General features: G+C 25.6%; 1 protein-coding gene across 3 annotated transcripts in view; it reads left to right on the plus strand.

Moving 5' to 3' along the window:
• LOC119681705 (transcription factor IIIB 90 kDa subunit) overlaps positions 1 to 21,893 on the plus strand; it is a 107,608-nt gene that overhangs the window by 30,191 nt on the left and 55,524 nt on the right. The gene's annotated exons all lie outside the window — the stretch shown is intronic.

The following is a 21,893-nucleotide window of genomic DNA, read 5'->3' on the forward strand; positions in this document are numbered from 1 at the left end:
TTTATATTCTTTAAAGCAATAAGAAAAAAGTTAATGATATTACATAACAAATAAAATATACAGTTTTTTAAATATAATATATATTCATAAAAAAGTTAAGAATACATTCCTGACGTTTAAGACCTTAAGTATGCAATAAAAATTAATAATTGGGCAGTTAATTTAATTAATTTTTAAAAAGCTCATCTGTGTTGATAATAAATTTTAATTTTCTATAATTTTAAACACAAGGAATTTTTTTCGAAGTAATATAAAATAAAATAAAAACAAATAATAAGTCAATAAGTCAATTTTTTTTGTCATTCGACAGATAATTCAGTGAAATTCACTATAAAAAAGATTTTGGGCTTATCTCTCCAATGGGAGTACTTGAAGAACAGTGCTATCAATTTTCATCAATTTTACATCTATTTTCTTTAAAAAAATGAGACTAAGTAGTCCCCAAAACAAAACAGTTCAGTGGTGCTAGAGCACAAGATCTGATAATATAGATTATGTTTCCATCAAACTTTTTCTTCAATATGACAATAATTGCTCTAGAAATATGCTATGTGGCGTAATCCTTTCAACCTCACAACACCTTCCACTCTCACACACTTTTGAAAACACGACATAATTCAACACAGTTTGATATCGAACGCCATTGAGATTATTAATAAGGAAGGATTTAGGTCATATGCCTATTACAAGATTGTATAAAGAACGTTGTACTCTATGAAAGTTCATTTTTTCATTACTTTTTTAATAATTGGACATTTAATCTCACCAATTATATGTTAAATTTTCGTTTGAAAGACTTAATATGATGTCGAAGTGGTCTCATATATAAGTATCTCTGCAGAAAGTTAAAACTTTGTGTGATACCATAGGATCTTGGTAGCAAGTCAATCTCTAGAAATTATATTGTTGTCACAATCTTATTTTAATATGCCAATAATTGTTTTAGGAATATATCATGTTATATTGCTTTTTGGATCTAGACCCCATTTAGTTATTGATGTAGTATATTTAAATAGCACTATGCTTTCCTTGCGGCCCTATACTCATTTAGGATAATAAGAAACTAGGAAGAGAAGAAAATACTTGTTTTTGGCAAGTATAGTTTGGCTGAATGAGCATTTACTGAGAATATGGAACTGGATCTTCTAGAGTATTCTATAGTATTAAGTATAACTTCTAGAGTATTAGCACAATTGAAGTGTTATTTTTGGTTACTTTAAAATGCGATAATTTACAAGTATCGATAAATTATCGATAAAACCCGTTGTCTTTTTATATACTTCTCTAAAAAATCATTTTGGTTTAGACATGTGAAGTGAAAAAATTGGAGTAGAATAAATGAAATTTATTAACTAAAATAAAATTAAATAAAATGCTTATTTAAGAATCTAATCCATTAATCCATCCATTAATAAAAAATATCTTTGCTATTTGAAGTAAAAGAAATCTAAAGTTAGTCTTATTATTCATTTTAGTTACTATGTATATGTTAATCCTATCAAACTCATGGGTAAACATAGTTTTTCCAGATTTATTAGAAACACTTTTCCCCTCGTAATTGCATACACGTTATATAAATGAAAATAAGTTTGTTATCGAATTGCATGAATACAATAGAAAGGTCATTACCGGACCCATTCACATTCGAAACTAGGTGAGTGCGTGCGTGTAGTTAACATTTAAATGAACCTCAAGAGAGAAGAAATATATTTCCCATGCTTGGGATTTGAATAGCTTCGGCTGTTGGCAACACAAGCCTTTCAAACTTACATTAAAATTAGGTGAACAAGTCATAAAATTCAAATTATGTAATTTTTATCTCACCGCAAAACTTTTACTTAATTTTTTCAGTTTTTTTTTTTTTTGATTTTCTGTTTATTACGAAATTTTGTAGTTTGGAAATTTGAAACCTAAAATGCTTAAAACTAAGAAGGGGGAAAAAACAAAAAGATATTTTTGCGCTTGAGTCGTAATTGACCAACAAGTATCTGATGCGAGTGATGCCACCAACGCTCTTCTTGACCGACCATGTACCACGTTTTTCTGACAAGTACGAGTACGAGTATCTTTTTCTTGTATGCACTCGAATGCTGGATTTGAATTACTGCTGAGGTTATTACTTTTATCTAATAAGTTTTTAAAACAGTACAAAAATAATAAAATTATTTTGCTCACTTTCACTTTGATTTCATATTAAATTAAAATTCAGGAAATTTTCTTGTCTAAGCCGAAGACGATGCGAATGCCTCTGCAGCTTGCCAAGTTGAGCTTAAGTCAAGTTTATTTGATCTCTGAACTCTTTTAATCGCAAAATAATGAATGATGCAAAACGTTTTTAGTTAAAATTTTTTATTGTTATTCACATAAAAAATCAAATATTTAAATATTAAAATTATGGGTATTTAGGCTTGCGAAAATCAACTGTTGTAGACGATGGGATGGGTCACATTTATGTAATACTCAACTCAAATATCAAATAGAAGATTTTTTTTGAAAAAGTTTTCATTTCGATTAAATCGCAATTTTTTATAAATTTTTAGACAAATTATTTAGTTTAGAGGTCCTATATCATAATGTAACAATATAATACTCAAGCACTGTTTGATATAGTATACAGGTAACTATGTAGATAATAAGATAAGATGTAGATAATAAGATTCTAAGCTCTTAGCGATACAAATTAGAGATATGATTGATAGTGTTATAATCTTCACCATATGGGACGAGTTCACAAGCTGTCATTGGGGTTCCATTGTCACATATTGTCTCGACATAGTGACATAGAAGAATTATGCAAAGACAAGAATTGGATATGATAGAAAACTTTTTTTGCAGTTTCTTTACATTTTAACTAAAAATTGTCTGGGAGAAACGAGCGGGATTGGATTAAAGCATAACTACCAAAGGTTTGGATTTTCATTTATCCACTGTTGCTGAGTGATATGTAGATGTAAGTAGGTAGATTGTAAGTAGATTGTAAGTTGGAGGATGGAGTAGTAAGTAGACTGTAAGGAATCAATATCTTACACATATAATGCAGAGTTCTTAGCCACGCAAGTTAGAGACATTATTAACAAAGTAATAGCTTTCATCTTCCAACAGATTTATTGCTGTCCTTCTCTCCTAAGTGGAGCATAGGGTCTTCAACAGATGCGTCAATAACGTAACTTCAGATTCAACTTCAGATTTGTTGAGTGTTAACCAAGACATACGAGTAAATATAAAAAAGTATTTAATTTAATATTAAAAGTTGCGTCAACAATTAATTAATTTCATGTAATTTCGACATCATTACACCACCTTCATGACATTAAAATCTAATACTTTTTCAACTCTTTTTACTTCATCACAAGTTACCGTCACTGCTTTAGGTAGATTGAACATTAAGCTTCATGTTGTCGTTGATACTGATTTCTTTCTGGTAAATATTTTTATTTTTGGTATTATCAGATTAAAAAATTAAGCTCAAAGCCTTACAATCAACTAATTGTTCGTGGTTTTTTCGCAGTTTTTTGCTGGTAGTTGGAGTACACTTTTTGCATAGAAATTACCAGATTTTGACACTAAACTGATTTTATCAGAATTTTTTACCAGGACCGACTGGCATGACTTTGTGGAGATTTAAATTATATATGAACATTTTTACTCATCACTGTCAGTGTCTGTCATGCTTTCAAATTTTAATTCCGAAATAAATTATTATTAATTTTTTGACGAATTTTTATTGCCTCTTCATTTGATAATTAAAAGATAAATAAATTTGTTCATTATAATATTTATGATTTTCATTACAATTTTTATTTTTTTTTTGCAATTTTTGTTGTCTGGTTTTGTAGTAAAATGAAATGGAACATGTAAGAGAGGCCTGCGAACTATGATATCTTCGAGATCGCCGATCTCGACAGCAAAATCTATTGTTTTATTTTGCACCCAACGAACTTTTGATGTTGTCGGTTTTATTGTTAACTATTTTTATTATGCAATTAAATTAAAAGTCTTTTTGTTTGTTTAAAAAATTAATTAAATATGTTTTTAAAACGTCGAAAAAGAAGAAGAAGAAAAGTATGTCATCAGTAAGTGTAAGTGAATTTTCGTGCAGTTGAAAAAATATTTTTAAAATTATTATTTAATATTTTTTCTTGCTCATAACTTTTAAGAAAAAAAAATTAATTATCATATATTAAAAATAATATATGAATTTACTTTTTATAACAGTTATATAACAGTCTTATCGCTAGCTTCTTCAAACACCTGCTTAAACATGAGTTTATTTAGGCTATGTGTGATTTGTGCTTAATTAATACTAAATTGAGGGTGTAACTAAACTATGCAGATAAAGCATTAAAAAGTCGTTTTAAGCCAATTTTTATTTATTTATAAAACAAGGTTAATACTCCATAGTCTAAGCTAAGAAATTATAATGGATAAGTTATAACAGTTATATAACAGTTATGCGTTTTGGATGAAAATAAATACTCTTTATGAAATTATTTTAATTTGTCTTATTGTTAGCTTCTTCAAACAACTGCTTAGACATGAGTTTATTTATTGTCGATCTGTGATTTGTGCTAAATTAATACTAAATTGAGGGTCTAACTAAATTGTGCCAATAAGGCAGTAAAAAGTCGTATTAAGCCAATTTTTATTTAATTATAAAACAAGTTTAATATTCCATAGTCTAAGCTAAGAAATTATAATGGATAAGTTTCTCATATTATTCATGACTTAAGTCACAATATTATGAAAATTCTAACCTTCTCAGGTGCATAAATCAGCATTTGAAAAGGAAAAATTAAATTAACAATACTTTTGATTCGTTTAACATGAATGTTGTTTTTAATGAAGAAATCCATTATTAATTTTTGTAATCACTTTGTAAAATAAATAGATTTAAATTTATTGCATATTACATTGAAAGATTTTCATTTTAATTAAATAAATTGTATTGGTACATATATTTTTCGGTTAAGATATATCAGATCTGTTCTAAATTTGTGAGCACTTTAAAATTCATGAAAAATACATATGTTCTGAATACAATTTTGATTGCAAGAAACCCCTATGCATAAATTAGATCCATCCAATTCAAACTGTATAGTTTCATAAATAATTTCTTTACATTAATTAGCAGTCCTTTTGCTTAGTTTAACAGATCTTTTGTTCTTACTGATGAAGAGTTTGTCAGACTGTCAAGTAGATACTTCCCTAAAAAACTGATCTTTCTATTAGCCAAATCTAACCAGATACAGGAAAAGTATGTAATTGTTTCCTTTATCTAATTTTTCTGAAACGTTTACTATAAGTGTTGCACGGGAGGCACAAATCTGGAGTCTAATCCATGTATAAATATATTTCGTTATTTAATATGAATATATTTACCATTTTAATGGTTTAACTTTAATTACGCTTAATGGTTACAAGAGAGTCTCACAGAGAGTATATAAAATAAAATCGGTACTCACGGAACGCAGGACTATAGGACAAAATAAATCTAGACAAATCCTAAATCCCCATTTCAAAGACTTAAGGTTTCTTGCTCTTAATGAGTGACAGACAGTCTCATAGAGAGTATATAAAATAAAATTGCTACTCATGGGACGCAGGACTATATGATAAAATATATCCTAGACAAATTCTACATCCGTCTATATATAGATAAAACTATATATGTGGGCAAGCACTTTTTTTCTAGGTTTGTTTAAAATAAAACTTTATTTGTATAGAAAAATATTATTTTGTTTTGTTTTATACTTCAATTTTATTTGTTAAATTATTAGAAAATCAATTTTTTGAAATTTTGTTAAAAAAATTATCAAATTTTGAAAGTAACCGGAAATAAAAAAAAATTTTTCTTGGTGCTTCTTTCACGTCTATATTCTGCATTTTACAATATTTAAGCTTCTAAAAAATGTGTGCACTACAGGTAATATTAAAATTATTCAAAAGTTACTAAAATATATTTAATCGTATAAATTTTTTTGGTATTAGAATGATTATGATGCTTTCCCAGTTGATCAAAATGAGGAACAGCCAGATGATGATGAAAGAAATGCATCTGCTGGACGAAGGGCAACTCTATTAAAGGGGAAGATTTTTTGTTTACGTATTTATAATATAACACTTTCGATCGTCATTCTTGTCTTTATCATATATTGGATTTTCACTTACACCACTTAATAATTTCTAAATGAAATGATTGGATTTTAAATTTATTTTAAAGAAGTAAATGGAAATGAGTTACTACTAAAAATTATTTTTAATTAATCGAGTGATCACTGTTAGTTGGTAGGTTACAGTAATGATCCTTTAATTAGCGTTTTAGTGAGCCCAGTTAACGCTTTCGTAACTGTAAACAGAACGGTTAGATTTAGTTGTGGATCTAAGGATTCTCTAAAGTTCTTTAGTAATAATTACCACTAGCTTTTCAAGATTATCATAAAATAATAGCTAGTTTAGCTACTATCTGCCTTGAAAAAGCAGTGCATATACAGAGAAAATAGTAACAAGTCTTCTTCTGTGTCTGGTGATAGTTATTATTTGTAGGAATTTCCATTTTTGTGGTCTGTCGTGTAATAAAGCAGAAGCTAGTAATTACTGTCATTACTATAATGTTAAAGTATTTACTTGAGGTTTTAACCAAGCTATAGTGTCCTACTAGCCTTACATGCTGCAATCTACAATCTTTCATTTTTTTACAAACCGCTGGATACAGCGTTTTGGCTGAGAGATTCTCATTTTAGATTCTCTTTTAGATTCCATGAGAGATTCTCTTTTAGTGCTATTTTATTTTGGATTGGTAAATCTAGGGCAAAATGTATAACACTTGAGATTAATTTATAACACTCTAGATATTTTGCTAGAGTGGTGAGATAATCCTGAAATTAACACCTCTTTTATATGATTTGACAAATAAAGTATGATTTGAAATGTCTACTAACACTACTACTACCGAAACGCTAGATTACTCTAAAAATGTTCGATTCGGTAACAAAATTGGATAGATCAAGAGTAAATCGATATTGTATCTAGATTTACTAATCGCGAAATCGCTATTAGCATAACAGTCCAAAGTGAAACAGTGCTTCTTCAACTACTTCTCTCTATCGCTACCTATTCTTCAATATAAAACTACAAATACGATACATGGAATGGTATATTTGGATAGTGTTGGTTAATATGGAGTTAAAGCTTGGACACGTATAGTTGAGACAAAGAACGAATAGAACTTCTCAAAATGTAGACTCCACTAAAATAATTAAATTTATTCACCGTTCCAAAGATGACACTTTCTACAAAGAATGAGTCTTAAGTTCTTCGATTAGCAGGACATATAGTATTTTTGGTTTTAATATGATTTAGGTATGCTTAGTTGCTCCAGATTATAAGCAAACATGTATGCTAAATGCTATCAGAGCTATAAGGTCTGCATAAGCATAGCTCTGGTTGTTAGTATTGAAAATACCTTTTCGGTATTAAATCTGTTATGTGGTATTAATTGGAATACAAGTATTTATATAGCATCTTCTTGCTTAACTTCTAAAGCAGTGGTTCCCAACCTTTTTTTGACTAGGGGTCACTATGATATTTTTGTGTGGACCACAAAGTTTAATTAATAATTAATAATTTTGAATAATTTATTAAATCATAGGCTATGAATGCATCTCGACCTAAAAGATCTACTTTTTCTCTATAATTAACTGTATGATTATTTTAATTTGCTTTATGCATCTCTTGTATAATGAATTGTATAGGTATAGAAATAGGTCTATATATATACAAAATATATATAGGCTACATCTATAGGCTATAAAATTACTTGAAAACTTTTTGTGCTTATTTTGTAACAAGTGAAATCTCAGTGGAAAAACTACAAGCTATGTCTCCATACCTGTTAAATTTGATTTATGGACCATTTTTAACCAACACCGATTGGGAACCACTGTTCTAAAGGATACGATCAGTTCACTTTTTAAGAACTTTACTTTCTATCTCTGTTTTTTTTTCTTAGCATTTCTAGTAATATCGCTAGTTTCTTTTAAATGTCAGTAAACTCAATCTTTGCATGTTTCAGACAACTTTCTGTACATATATTTAAAAAATATATTTAAAAAAATATTTATAACAAACTATATAAATAAATTAAAAAAAGAACATGTAGGTAGAATCGTGTCGGTAATAATTAAACCGTATGTTTATATGTTATTAATGTGTTAATTAAAATAATAAGTAATGTAATTATTATAATACAATTGATATTATTTTTTAATGAGATTTTATATGTATAAAACCTTAATTATACTTTTATTATTGTACACATAATCCTAAAACATGTACCATTTTGACTGTTCATCTCGGTTTATTTCCGTATCTTATATATACTCGTACACATATGTATGTATATAGTAGTGTTGTGTAGAGAGCAGATTGTATATATTTCCTGTATCTTTTTTTATTTTGGTTTTATATGCGAAATCTGTATAATTTCATACATTAAATTTATTTTCGTTTTTAATGCGATTTTTACTCATTTTTTTTTGTTATAGATTTCTTCTCCATAAAAAAAAACGATATATTGTATGGACAACTTTTTGACCCAAAACCAAAACACATAAAACTACAATATGTACAAGTAATTATATATGGTCTAAAACATACAAATTTGGTGTTGTATATCCACATACGTCAAATTTTTGTTTTTAACATTTATTTACTTCCCACTAATTTTTTTTCTTTATACAATGTATAAATATATATATATATATAAAAAAGTTATAAAAATTAAAAAAATGAATCACGTTCGCAGCTGTCGTAATTGCTTCGTTATTATTTAATTCACATTTGAATTTTTTACAAAATTTGTTTTATTTTTTTTTTAATATATTTTAATTATTTTTATTTTATTTTTAACTTAATATTTTTTTTTTTTTTGGTTTTAATTTGGAGTGTTATTTGATTCTTCAGTAAGCTGAGGAGACGGACCCATTAACATGACGATTTACCTCACTGACGATTTTGTCATTTTCGCAATACTTTCGTATTTATTTTACTTTAATTAATTTATTTTTATTTTTAATTTTTTACGTTTGTTTTTTGTTTTTTTTTTTGCATATTTTGTATTTTTATTTCATTTTACATTAAGACCGAAAAGTTTTCGGAAATTCTCATTTAAAATTCGCGCGCTGTATATTTTCCGATATTTTAAGTTTATGTAGTTTGGCAGCACTGTCCTTAATTACTATGCCAAAAATGAGCGCGATCTGTCAGACAGTTCGTTTACGGCAGCTGTTGAAACCAGTTCACCTCAGTAGGGCGTTGCGAAAAAAACAATGGAAAAAAATATTGAACAAAGAGTTTGCATCAAATTTTGTGTTTCGAACGAAATTTCGTGTGCAGAATCGTTGCGAATGCTACAAAAGGCTTATGGGGAATCAGTTTTATCGAAAACTCAAGTTTATGAGTGGTACAAAGCCTTCCAGGACGGTCGTACGACCGTCGAAGACATTTCGCAACGCACTACTGAGGTGAACTGGTTTCAACAGCTGCCGTAAACGAACTGTCTGACAGATCGAGCTCATTTTTGGCATAGTAATTAAGGACAGTGCTGCCAAACTACATAAACTTAAAATATCGAAAAATATACAGCGCGCGAATTTTAAATGAGAATTTCCGAAAACTTTTCAGTCTTAATGTAATTTCCTTAATTTTGTTTTTTATTTTATTATAATTACATTACTTTAATTTTATTTAATGCTGAAAGCAATTCATCGAATGTTGCTGATGTTGCATTAAAAGTTGCTGATTGATGTTTGTATGTCACACACATGTCACACTTAATTATACATTTTTTTCAGTATTAACTTTATTTTTTAATTTAAAATTATATTTTTACTGTTGTGTTTTTTTTTTTTGTTGATCTCATTTAATTTTCATTTAGTAATTATTGATTGCGCCTTAATTATCCACGGTGGTGTTGTGTGATTTTTAAGATTTACTATTTGAGATTTACGTTTCGAGATTTGGTTTTTACTGCAGGCTTCAGTTTAACAACTGCAATTGTTGTGTATCTGCAACTGCCCTAAGGTTGTGTAATAATATTTACAAATTTTTTTCCCATTTTTTTTCCATTTTTTTTGTCCAAATTATTTTCAGACAAAATTTTAAGTCATGCAAAAAGAAAAAACTAATGACTTGTAAAAATGTTGTAAAATTTTTGTATTATCATGGATTCTTAATTGAAGGGTTTTTATGTGCCGTCAGCCATTGTCGAACGGTGTTTTGGAAATTTTCGTCATTAGGAAACGAACTACTACTAGCGAACTACTGAATTTAGAATGTGTTAATTTCGACTTCATTAGCGACTTAATTTGCAGATATATGATTGCATCTAAAATAGTTTTTAGCTTTAGTATAAAAGGTAGACAAGCCACAAGGCATTTTATTAAATATTATAAATAAAATAATGAAGTAATTTTATTTATATAATAATTATCGATACTAAAACCTGACAGCACATATAAAATTTACTGCTTCATTAAAGGAAATAACGAGTATTCAATATTTAAAATGAACTATAAAAACTGTTCTGAGTATAACCTTAAGATAAAGGAAAATGTGAAAAGATTGTAGAGGAAATCAAAACTTATTCTAAACTAAATTGCAGTTTACTAATCTTTTCTATTAATGACGGAGCTAAAATTAGTTACAACAAAACTACTATCTAATTTTGTTTTTTAATTTTTAAGTTGTTACGTCGAAAATATAAAAACTGAAATTCTTAAAAAACGAAACCGATTTAAAAATACTATTGTTTTTAATCAACTTTGCCGTAAGCCTCATATCCTCCATCAGAAATCACCACTGCTTCCTCTCCCAAATGATTAATATAACTTTTTTTTACATATATATTAAAAACATAAATGTCATATATCTATATTGGCAAGAACATACATGCCTTGGTATGTATCATTATAAAGTTTTTATTATTTTATAGAATATAGCATTTTTTGAAATAAAATAATTTTATCTATATGCATAAAATTTTCTCCTTTCAAAAAAATATATTATTAAAAAATTCAACAAGAACAATAAAAAAATAATAATATAAAACCTTCTGATTTCTAAAAGTTATACATAACATGTATAGTGTTGCCATTTTATATTGTAACATTATATTTATAATAAACGTCAACTATGTGTCAGAATAATTCTGAAACCATCTAAATGTAATAATAATTTTTTTAATAGTATTTCAAAAATAATTTAAAATTTGAACTTGTCAATATTCGCGCAGTAAGGTGTTGGATACTCTATTAAAAAACATTTTCTAGCAAAATCGTGGAAGCTATTAGCATTATTCCATACATATCCTAGCCTATATCCTATTCTACAAAGCCTATTCTGTGTACTTTACGAATCATTAGAAACAAAATAATGATTTGAAGAAAATAAATCGTGAATATTTTTTATTTCAAATCTAATATAAATTTTTTAGGACTCACCTATCTTATTTTATATCATTCGTTAATGAAGTATTATAATCTCGCCTTTGGCATCTGATGTTAAAACATTATCAGAAGCCGCTATATATTATGATATAGTTAGTAGAACTAAAATTTGTCGTGGTATTGGCTTAGTTCTCAACTAAGCAGGACACCCTCTGCTCATTGAATATATCAGCTAAAATATCAGCTGTTAAAAATTTCTTAATAGGTAAACGGAAAATAAAACTCTAAACTACTTTTTTGTCAGTGACTTAGTTGTGGGCTGAATTATTCTGCAATATGGCTTCCGTTCATATAATTTTAAAGCTGACTTTGTTCTTAAGAGTTTATTCCAATCTCGACCAATCTCTAGCAGGGATTTATTGTACATCATTCAACCAGGTACCAAGTAAAGCACTCTTCTTTATTGTTTGACAGTTGCTGCAGTATAGCACTTTTCTAAGGTTTCCAGTTAGTAATTGCTGCCATATTTTTTTCTGCTAATATAGCAAACGAAATATATTGTATATCACAGAAAATTCATAGTTTAATTATTTTATAATGGTGATCTTAAAAAGTTTTTCATTGAAGAGATTTAAAAGGATTAAAAAGGTGCTAATTTAGTTTATGGTTTTAAAATAAATACACAATGATAATATATCTATATATATAAATAAAAATTGATGCGTGTGTGCATATATCATTATATGCTTATATTGCATATAAAAAATATATTATGTGCATACTTTTAGTTTTATTAGTTTAAAATAACATAAATCTTTTAAATCCATACTTATATTTATATATAAATTTATATATATTATATATATTATATTTGTATTATATATGTATTATATATATTTTATATATTATATTTGTATTATATATGTATTATATATATTTTATATATATTTTATATATATTATATATATTTCATATACATATTTATATATAGAAGTGCGTTAATTTTTAGTTCCGTTTATATATAAACATAACAGTCTAAATAGTACCTGTTTATCTTGTTTTTTTACGATATAATTAGTATTTATTTAGTGACACTTTTCAATTAAACACAGTTCAATTAAAAATGTTTTTGTGGAAATGCACTATATGATTGACTTCACATCTTCTTGAGTGGACTTAGTTGTTTTTAATCTGTGCAAATTTCATTGACCTTTGAAGTTATCTCAAGGCATGAATAATTTATTATTATATATACCATATATCAGTTCAAGAAAAACAAAAAAAAAATTTGAATAAATAAAATTATCTTAAAAGTAGTTTTAAAATCAATACAACAAATTTGTTAATAGAAACTTTAAACAAGATTCGAGCCAAATCAAAACATAACAAAGATTGTCTTTGAAAGATTTTCATGGCCGCTTAGAGTGGTCCAAAGAAACCTGAAAAGTAACTTCATTTTATGTGTGAATGCAAATAAATGTTAAATATTTATTTGTTATTATTTATTATATAAATTTTAAATATTGTATATTATGACAAAAGATACATTTTTTTCTTGAAATATGCGTAAGCTTATAAAAAATTTAATAATAAATAAAAGATTTGTTTGTCTATATACAATACATTATGTTTAAAAACATATATATATATATACAAAACTTATATTAAGTCTTAAAGTAAGCAGATTTACATTATTAATTATATGTAAAATATCATTTAAAAATTCTTTTAATTCTACAAATAGAATTAAAATTCCAAATAAATTAACGAAGCGGTATTTAACATACGCCTACCTTTGGAACATTCTATATATCTATACTTATTTTTAAACCTTTTTTTTTTATTTTATTTAATTTCATATAAAACAATTTAATGTAATTTACTTGAGAAGACAAGTCACTTAATTAGTGGCTTTGAAAGAAATAGGCTACAAAAATAGTAAAAGTAGATAGACTGAAATTAGCATAACTCGATACGATACGAAAGCAGGAACATAGACAATCTGTCCCCAGCAACATTCAACAATTAGAAGATAAATTTATAAAAATAATAAAATTAAAAAAAATTAATTTACATAAATTAAAAATCAGTACCAAAAACAAAAAAAAATGACTTAAATCATGAAGACTTTTGTGCTAATAAATATTTATTAATTTGGGATTTTCGAGTGAAGCGCGTGTTCTTTAACTCAGACAAGAGCATTCAATTCTTAAAGATATATATAAATATTTAATAATAATAATTTATATATGAAGTGTGGACACTTCCTGATATATCGAACATTTAATAATTATTATTCTTTGGGGTTTTTTGTTTATTACTAATTTTAAAGGCACTCGCAATGGAACGGGTTTCACATCAAATTGTTTAATGTTTCATTTTAATGTTTTTCTCTTGTTTATAAGCCAAGTTCAAGTTAAATATCACAATTTTAATTTATGCAAAAAGAAATGAAATCTATAAAAAAAATTACTAAATAGAAAAAAATATATTGTAAAAAAAATGAAGTCACATGAACATGTGACGGCTAATGCAAGCCACGGGCGATTTGTAAAAATTTCTATGCAAATTTGTAAAAAAAAAAGTATATATGCCAAAACACTTAAACTATAACATATAGATAAAATAAAGATAAAAAGAAATCTAATAAACAAAAATAATTCTAAAAAGTTATTGACTACCTAATTAGAAACAACCCTAAGGGACATGTTATGCAGACAGTCATGCTCACACTCAATGTAAAATTGTTGTTGTTGTTAATTAATTTATGTATAATACTTTTATTTTGTTGAGTATATTATTATTATCAATCTAGATATATGAATTTAATCTGAATTTAATCTAGATTTACTATCCCATCGAACACTTTTAGAGTAAAATAATATTTTTTTAGTCGTGTTAGTAGATATTTACATTTTTCACAAATACATATGTTGAGTCAAATTAAACTTTATCTACTATTTATCTGGAAATGCTTTCAATATTTAAAATTCAGAATAGTAAGACACTAAATTATAAAATGGGTACGGATAACTTATAGAAATATTATAAACAAGTGACACGGGATATTATGTACATATTTTATAATTTTTATTCCCTTTTTTGTTGTTTTTCTTATTGTCATTATTATAATTGTATTTATTGTATGATTTTCCTTTGTAATTTTCCGTTATAAATTTAACATTGTATACTTTATCTACTAAGTCATATAAAACAGCTGTTAACTTTACTTTTGTTGTTACTCTAACAAAATATCTGGAGTATTGTAAATCAATCTCAAGCGTTATACATTTTCTCCCAGATTCGTCGATGGAGAAATAAATTGCACTAAAAGTGCACTAAAAGCGCATTAAAAGATCATCTCGGTTGAAAAAGTTACCCCAGATTTACCAATCGAAAATTTCAATAGATATAGATAAAGATACAGAAAAATAGTAATAAAATACAATTTTGTTGAAAATATATTACTCTTAAACTCATAAATAACTTCAACCATAAAAAATATAATGTTTATCATTTACAAATATATTTCGTATAATTAAGTACATATTATGGTATAAACACAATTAAAAATATCTACTTAGTTTAATCAATTAAAAGTTTAATTCATTAAATCCACTTTTTCCTTTAAAAAATTCGCTATTGAAAGCCAATAAACAAAAATGAACATCATTCTGGCATATCTGTAATAAATTATTTTCTATTAATTTTTTCTATTTAGACCTTTTGCTTTTTATTGAAGAGCACATTATGCATATTAATACGTAAATAAATATTGTTTGAATGAAGTTGAAATAAAAAAGAATGTTAAATTAAATATGAAATCAAAACGTTTGTGGTCAAATCAAAACCGCAGAAATAGAAAAAAGTAGTACAAATATTTGCAGATAAAAAATAAAAAAAAAATTTGTTTATATAAAATTGAAATGGACACAAGCAAAAGAAGGTCTTGGTTATATTTAAAAGAAGAAAAAAATATATAATATTAATATTAAAAATGTTGATTTTAAGTAAAGGCTCTAAAAACAAAAAATATTTAGAAAAAATTGCTATTAAATATTAAACAACATTTAATCAAATTGATTTTAATACAATTTAATTCAAATTAAAAAAAATAATAATAAATAATTAAAATGATTTTATCAAATATTTTTTGTTTGAATTTATTAATACCAATTCCCTGACCTATTATAGAACCTTCACACCTTAAGTAATTGACTTTCAAATAAGTATAAATTTAGTACATAATTATGATAAGCTATACTAAGATCTGCATACTGTGTGAATATTTTAAGTCTTTGTTTATAATTTATTCAAAAGTCTGTATAGATTTTTTTTGAATTAAAATTGAATAATATGTGCTACTTTTTATTATAATTATAAGTGACATTAAGTAAGTAATTTAAAATTGTTTTTTCATAAATAATTCATTTATTCTATGTTCAATCTATATTTACTATAAATATTGCATACCAAAACAAAAATTGATTTCCTAATAAAGCAATTTCTATTTTAGTTTACCTTTAAATAAATTAATTTTTTCTTTATTTATCTGTATGAGATATAAATAAACAATAGATATAAGATTTTAGTTTGGGTTAGATTTTTTCTATGAAAACTCTTCAAAAGGCTGATAATTAAACCATATCATCCTTAAAGATAAGCACAAAGGGAATGATATTCCGATTGGTGTCTCTAATATTTATTGGCTTAATAATATAATTGTTTAATAATTAAATTTAATTATTAATATTTAATACTATAAGGTCATAGTTAAAGGAAGCTTTTAGTTCAAAGGCACAATTAAGCTTTTTATCTTTAAAGATAAGCAGTAATAATTAATTGCTTAATAACATATTAATTAAATTTAATTATTTATTGTTAATGCTATAAGGTGATACTTTAACAATGTTTTTAATTGAAAGATACGTATATAATTAAATTTAAATGTTTGAAGATGGGCACAAAAACTATAATATTCAGTTTAAATTATTCAACACTTATAAGAAAGAAAAAGTATTTAATTTCTAATAATAATAAATATACAATATAAAACAATAATAAATATAAATTTGAATTGCACATAATTAAATATTTTATACTGGCTTGCAAACAATAACTGTCCAATAAAAACTACTTACGTTATGAGTCTAGATAATTTTTATTTTTTTTTTTTTATTGTTTGGTAATTGATTTTAACTCTTGAAATATAATAATTTTTTGTTATTTATAAATGAATGATATAATATTTATAAAACGTGAGGTAAAAACATTCTCTAATAAACGATTAGATTAATGGTCTCATGTATAATACTTTTAAAAGATGAAATAAACGTAATCAGTACTAGATACTAGGTACTTAATATAATCTTCTCTTTAATATAATAAAAAACAAAAACTTTTCTTAAATAGTTCAATTTTTAACCCGCTCTAGACAGGGCGTTCTTTGTTGAGAATATCTTTTTTGCATTGTCTTAGTTCCTCCAGAACGAAACCATGTAAACTCTGTTTAATTATATTTAAAGCTCTGTCGCAATAGTGTATTGCCCTTAGATTAAAAATTTCCTGCGCTTTATATATACATATTAATTTGTTTAAGTTAAGGTGAACATACATAATATACACAAAAATCAAAATATTCCATAATTTTTAATATATTGTTTTTTTTTTTAATGTCACCGATTTTTTTCATTTTCTTCAGACCAAGTTGTGTTAATATAACACAATATTAATATATTAGGGGTATAATATACCAACTGGTATATTGTTACTTGGAAATTTTTTGTGCTTATTTTCTAATGAATCTCAGGGGATAAACTACAAGCTATGTATCCATACTTATGGTCCAAGCTATACACGGACCATTTTTAACCATCTCGCAAATCAGCGGTTGGCAACCAATGATTTAAGCGAATAAATAGGATAACAATGAATTTTTGTAACCATGATTTTATATAGAAAATTATGTTTATTTAAATTAATGTGTCAAATATTAAATCTAACATTATCTGTATTTTTTTTTAATACTAAATAATATTTTTTTTTGATTTATATTAATTTTTTTTATAAATTTTTTAATGTTGCCTAATTATTAATTGACTTATCAATGAAATGTACTTGTATAACTTTTATATTTTTTGATATTTTGATATTATATAATATATATGAAGGATTGGTTAAGCTGATTAACTAATTAAAATTGAGTTATTAATTATTTTAAAATTTGAACTAATCTGGATTTTAATTTAAAATACATAAATAATTTTTTTTATATGTGAAATAAGTTGTTTTCAATATTTTCATGTATTTTTTTATTTTTTGTTACTATTTGCTTAAATAATGTATGTATTACATATAGGTATAATGTGAAGTGTATAGTATGTAATATTATTTACTTTTGACTGAGAATCTATTAGTTAAGTGCAAATGGATTATTAACTGCAATAATAATTTGTTTACTTCAAACACACTTCGATTTTTTAACCTTTAGTCAGAAGCACTTTTTATATATTATTTATGCATTATATATGTATATATATATATATCATATGTATTAAATATGTAGTATTTTAACCACAAAAATATGTTAACAAATGCAACAAACACAAACGCAAACACAGAGTTGTGTTCTTTCAAAAGAACAAAGAGCAAAACACTGCACTTTGAATGATTAACATTGGGAAGACTGCACGCAGCTTACCGGCTTATTTATTCTAATTCCGTTCAATTTTTGTGCAATCGCTGTGCTTTCAACTCTACTTCAATCACTTCAAACACCTGAAAGCACTGTTTTTTACACAATTTTTCAGTTTGTTTATCAATCAATGACACAATCTTTAAAATGAATTTCAAATAATTTGTTGATTTTTTAATTAAAATTCAAATCGTATTTTCGTTTGTTAAACATTTTTTTTTTTTGAATTTAATTTCATTAAAATTTTTTTTTTTTGGTTTTTTAAAAAATTATGAAATATTTAAAAAATAAAAGCACAGCTTAAACGCATCGCGGTAAACACGTTGTCTGGCTGTCGTTTATTGCCGTCGTCGCGTGTGTACAAGTCAACGTACGATTTCGTTATGATCGTCAGTAACACAAAATGTTGCTGATAGTTTTTGATTCAGCTTTTGTGTTTTATTTGTGTTTTTGTTTTGCTTTTGAGTTTTGTTTTTCACCTGTTTGCAGCACCTTCCATCCTTCACAACTTCAATCCAACAAAAAACAACCGCAAACTTAACTTACAACAAAAGCAAAACCAAAAAAAAAACTCTGTTATACTGATCTCAGCTGCGCTGCTTGCTGCAAAGACAATGCTGCTGCGTTTGCATTGCAAGTAAGTGTAGCATATGGCAGGTCTGTTTGGATACAAACACAAAAAGAAATAAAAAAAGAATTGTCAACACGCATTCCCACTTCGTATGTTGTGTGTACGTCACTTAAACACTTTGCGCATGTGCGAAGCTTTTGAGGTATTTTATGTGCATGTGTATGTGTGTATGCGGATGTGTATAAGTTGTGTTTTTCTTTACTTATTGATTCATTCATTCATTCATTATTTCATTATTACGAGTAATTCTTATGGTTCGTTTGTTTGCTTTTGAGCCACGCTTAGTTAGGTGACATATCAGTTAATTAGTACAAACCTTGGTGTTATATGGACTTTGAAGTTTCCATTTTATTATTTATGTGACACTTAAAATTTAAGTTAGGTTATAATTCATTCACGTGACGTAAATCACACACTCTTTTGTAAAAATATAATATTTTAACAAATTTGCCTTATCATCATATAACAAACTTGGTTCGATAATCAATAAAAAAATGATTTTTTTTTTTGTTAAAATTGGACTTTATTCTTCAAGGTTGGCTTCTACAAGAGTAATACAATCATTTTAGCGCTTCTTTAATATTTTGATACTTCTCTTGTAGAATGAGTCATCTTTAGTTATAAAAATATGTCTCAGTGTCGGTGATCACTTTTTGATTGAAACAATATCTTCAATTGCTTAATAATTTTTATGGGGTTTGCTAATAATTAGCACATGCTGGAGGACAATTCTAGCAAATACGGTAGATATGGTGGGTGTGGAAGAGAAGTGCGATTCGTGGTGCAATTTGACCATGATAACCAACAACTTGAAACACGGTGCATTCTCTTTATGAAGACGTTTTTCATTTTTTTTCTGTGTTTTGTATTTTTTTCATTTAGATCGCAATAAATATTACTTATTGTCATTCATAAAACGGAATAAGAAAAACTGCATATAACTAGCACTAAAAAATGGAAGAATTCTCTTAAACATTAAAATCCTCTTAAATATTATCAATATTAAAAAAAATTTAATAGAAAGCATTTTTCTATTTATCTATAGAAAAATAGAATCTAATTTGTAAGTTGTCCTAATATGTATCGCTTCGGTAGTATAGAGATCCGAAGTCAACCTTTTATCTCTTTTATAAAGTTTTTACCTCTATATATAAGGTATATAAAAAAGTTATTTTAATAAAAATGATTACAGTTTTTATCGTCGTATTTAGTATTAAATAAATACAAAATTTAATATTATTACAATATTAATTAAATATTAATATCAATCAACTGACTGTCATTATATGTCTTAAACCTTTTATTTCTCTTTAGAAATTACAAAAAAAAAATCTTTAAACGACTTAGGCCTGCAGTAATTGTGAAAGGAAAATATAATTTATTTCTTTAAAAATAAAACGTAGAATTGGTTCAATAAATTTAAAAGTCAAATTATGTTCCGCAGTACGATAAATATTTTTTTTTATCAAAAAATGGAAATACAATTAAAAATAGCGACTATTTAAAAAGGAGCTTTTATTAAATAATTTTAAATTGCAATTGTATTCTGCTGCACCTTTAATAATATTAACCTAAAAGAAAAAATAGATTAACCCTTTTGACTTGCACGATCTTTTGGTACTCATTTTAAATTATTTATTCAATTTATTTAATTATTTTTTAATTTATTGCTTTACTTGTGAAACTAAAATTAAATAAATAAAAACTTATTGCTTTCCAAAACTTCAAGTTTCTTATTTTTAAAAATATATAAATAATTAATATTTTAAAATTATATTAGAAATGAATAAGAAGCAAATTTTTAATCGTATATTATTTGTTATTACATAAACTGTTGGATAGTCCTCATAGCTATAACCCTTACGCTTGGACTATATTTCGATAATACTTGTTATTTATTATATATATTTTGAAATTTATCTATAATATAATATCTATAACATAGATATATATATAATATATATAATATATATAATATATATAATATAATATAGATAATATATAATAATTGGTTTTAAAAATACCTCGAGTTAAGAAAGAGTAAAAGTGCTCAAGTGCACTGATTCAAATAGAAATAAATAAATAATATAAATTATATTGTATTATAGATATAAGCTTGTGAATCTATAGAAATATATTGAGGCCATTATGTTATGATGTCAGTAGTAAGAGTTTATTAATTTATCGCTATTACGGATATGCTTTTATAATACAATGATCCTAACAAAGAGTACATAAAATAGATAGATAGGTTAATTAGATTATTTGAGACAATAACTATTAAGTGTCTGTCTTATGATGTCAGTATAAACCATATTTATACTCACTGTCTACCCGATCTTTTAAGATACATTAAAGAAAACAAGGATTTCTTTTTGGAGTAGAGTATTTTGTTTTGTGTACTTCAAAATTAATTTGGGATCGAATACACTGGTCAGCTGATTACGTGTCTTGGTTTTATCCTATCTAAAATTCAAGAAAAGTTATTCTATAGAAGCATGCTTTATAGATTATAGTCTACCCTGTAAAATTATAGTAAACTAGAAGTAGAAAAAAAGTTGATGTCAATAGTTATGATTTTAAATATATTTTATTTTTTATTAAAATCGAAAATTTAAAGATGACTGACATATGTTTTATACGTCAGTTGTCTGTCACAGCATTTAGGCAACTGTTAAGTCTAATGTCTTAATGTTCCAAAATTATGTTATGAGTGGATATCTAATATATTATTATATAAAACCAATACCAATTTTGTTAAAAATTAAATTATATATTATATATTATAGTTTATAGTTAATAATAATAATTGTTATATTATATTAATAATAATTCCTTATTTTAGTAATATTATAAATAATTAATATTTTTATTTATATTACTATTTTAAATACTGATATGAGGAATTTACATTTATATAAATCATAGATTAGATAAAGTGCCTGTCTATAAAGTATGTATATAACTTGCCTTATGTAAGATAAAATGACTAAAATTTTTTATGATTATAGTTATTTGATATCTCGTGATAGTTGTAGAAATTTTAAAATTATGAAAGCGTTTAGCAATTAAAAATTGATTTTATTATATATAAATTGATTGCTATTATATGCAGAACTCTCTT

This window comes from Teleopsis dalmanni, chromosome 2 (genome assembly GCF_002237135.1).
Source record: "Teleopsis dalmanni isolate 2A chromosome 2, ASM223713v2, whole genome shotgun sequence".
In the NCBI taxonomy this organism is placed as follows: domain Eukaryota; kingdom Metazoa; phylum Arthropoda; class Insecta; order Diptera; family Diopsidae; genus Teleopsis; species Teleopsis dalmanni.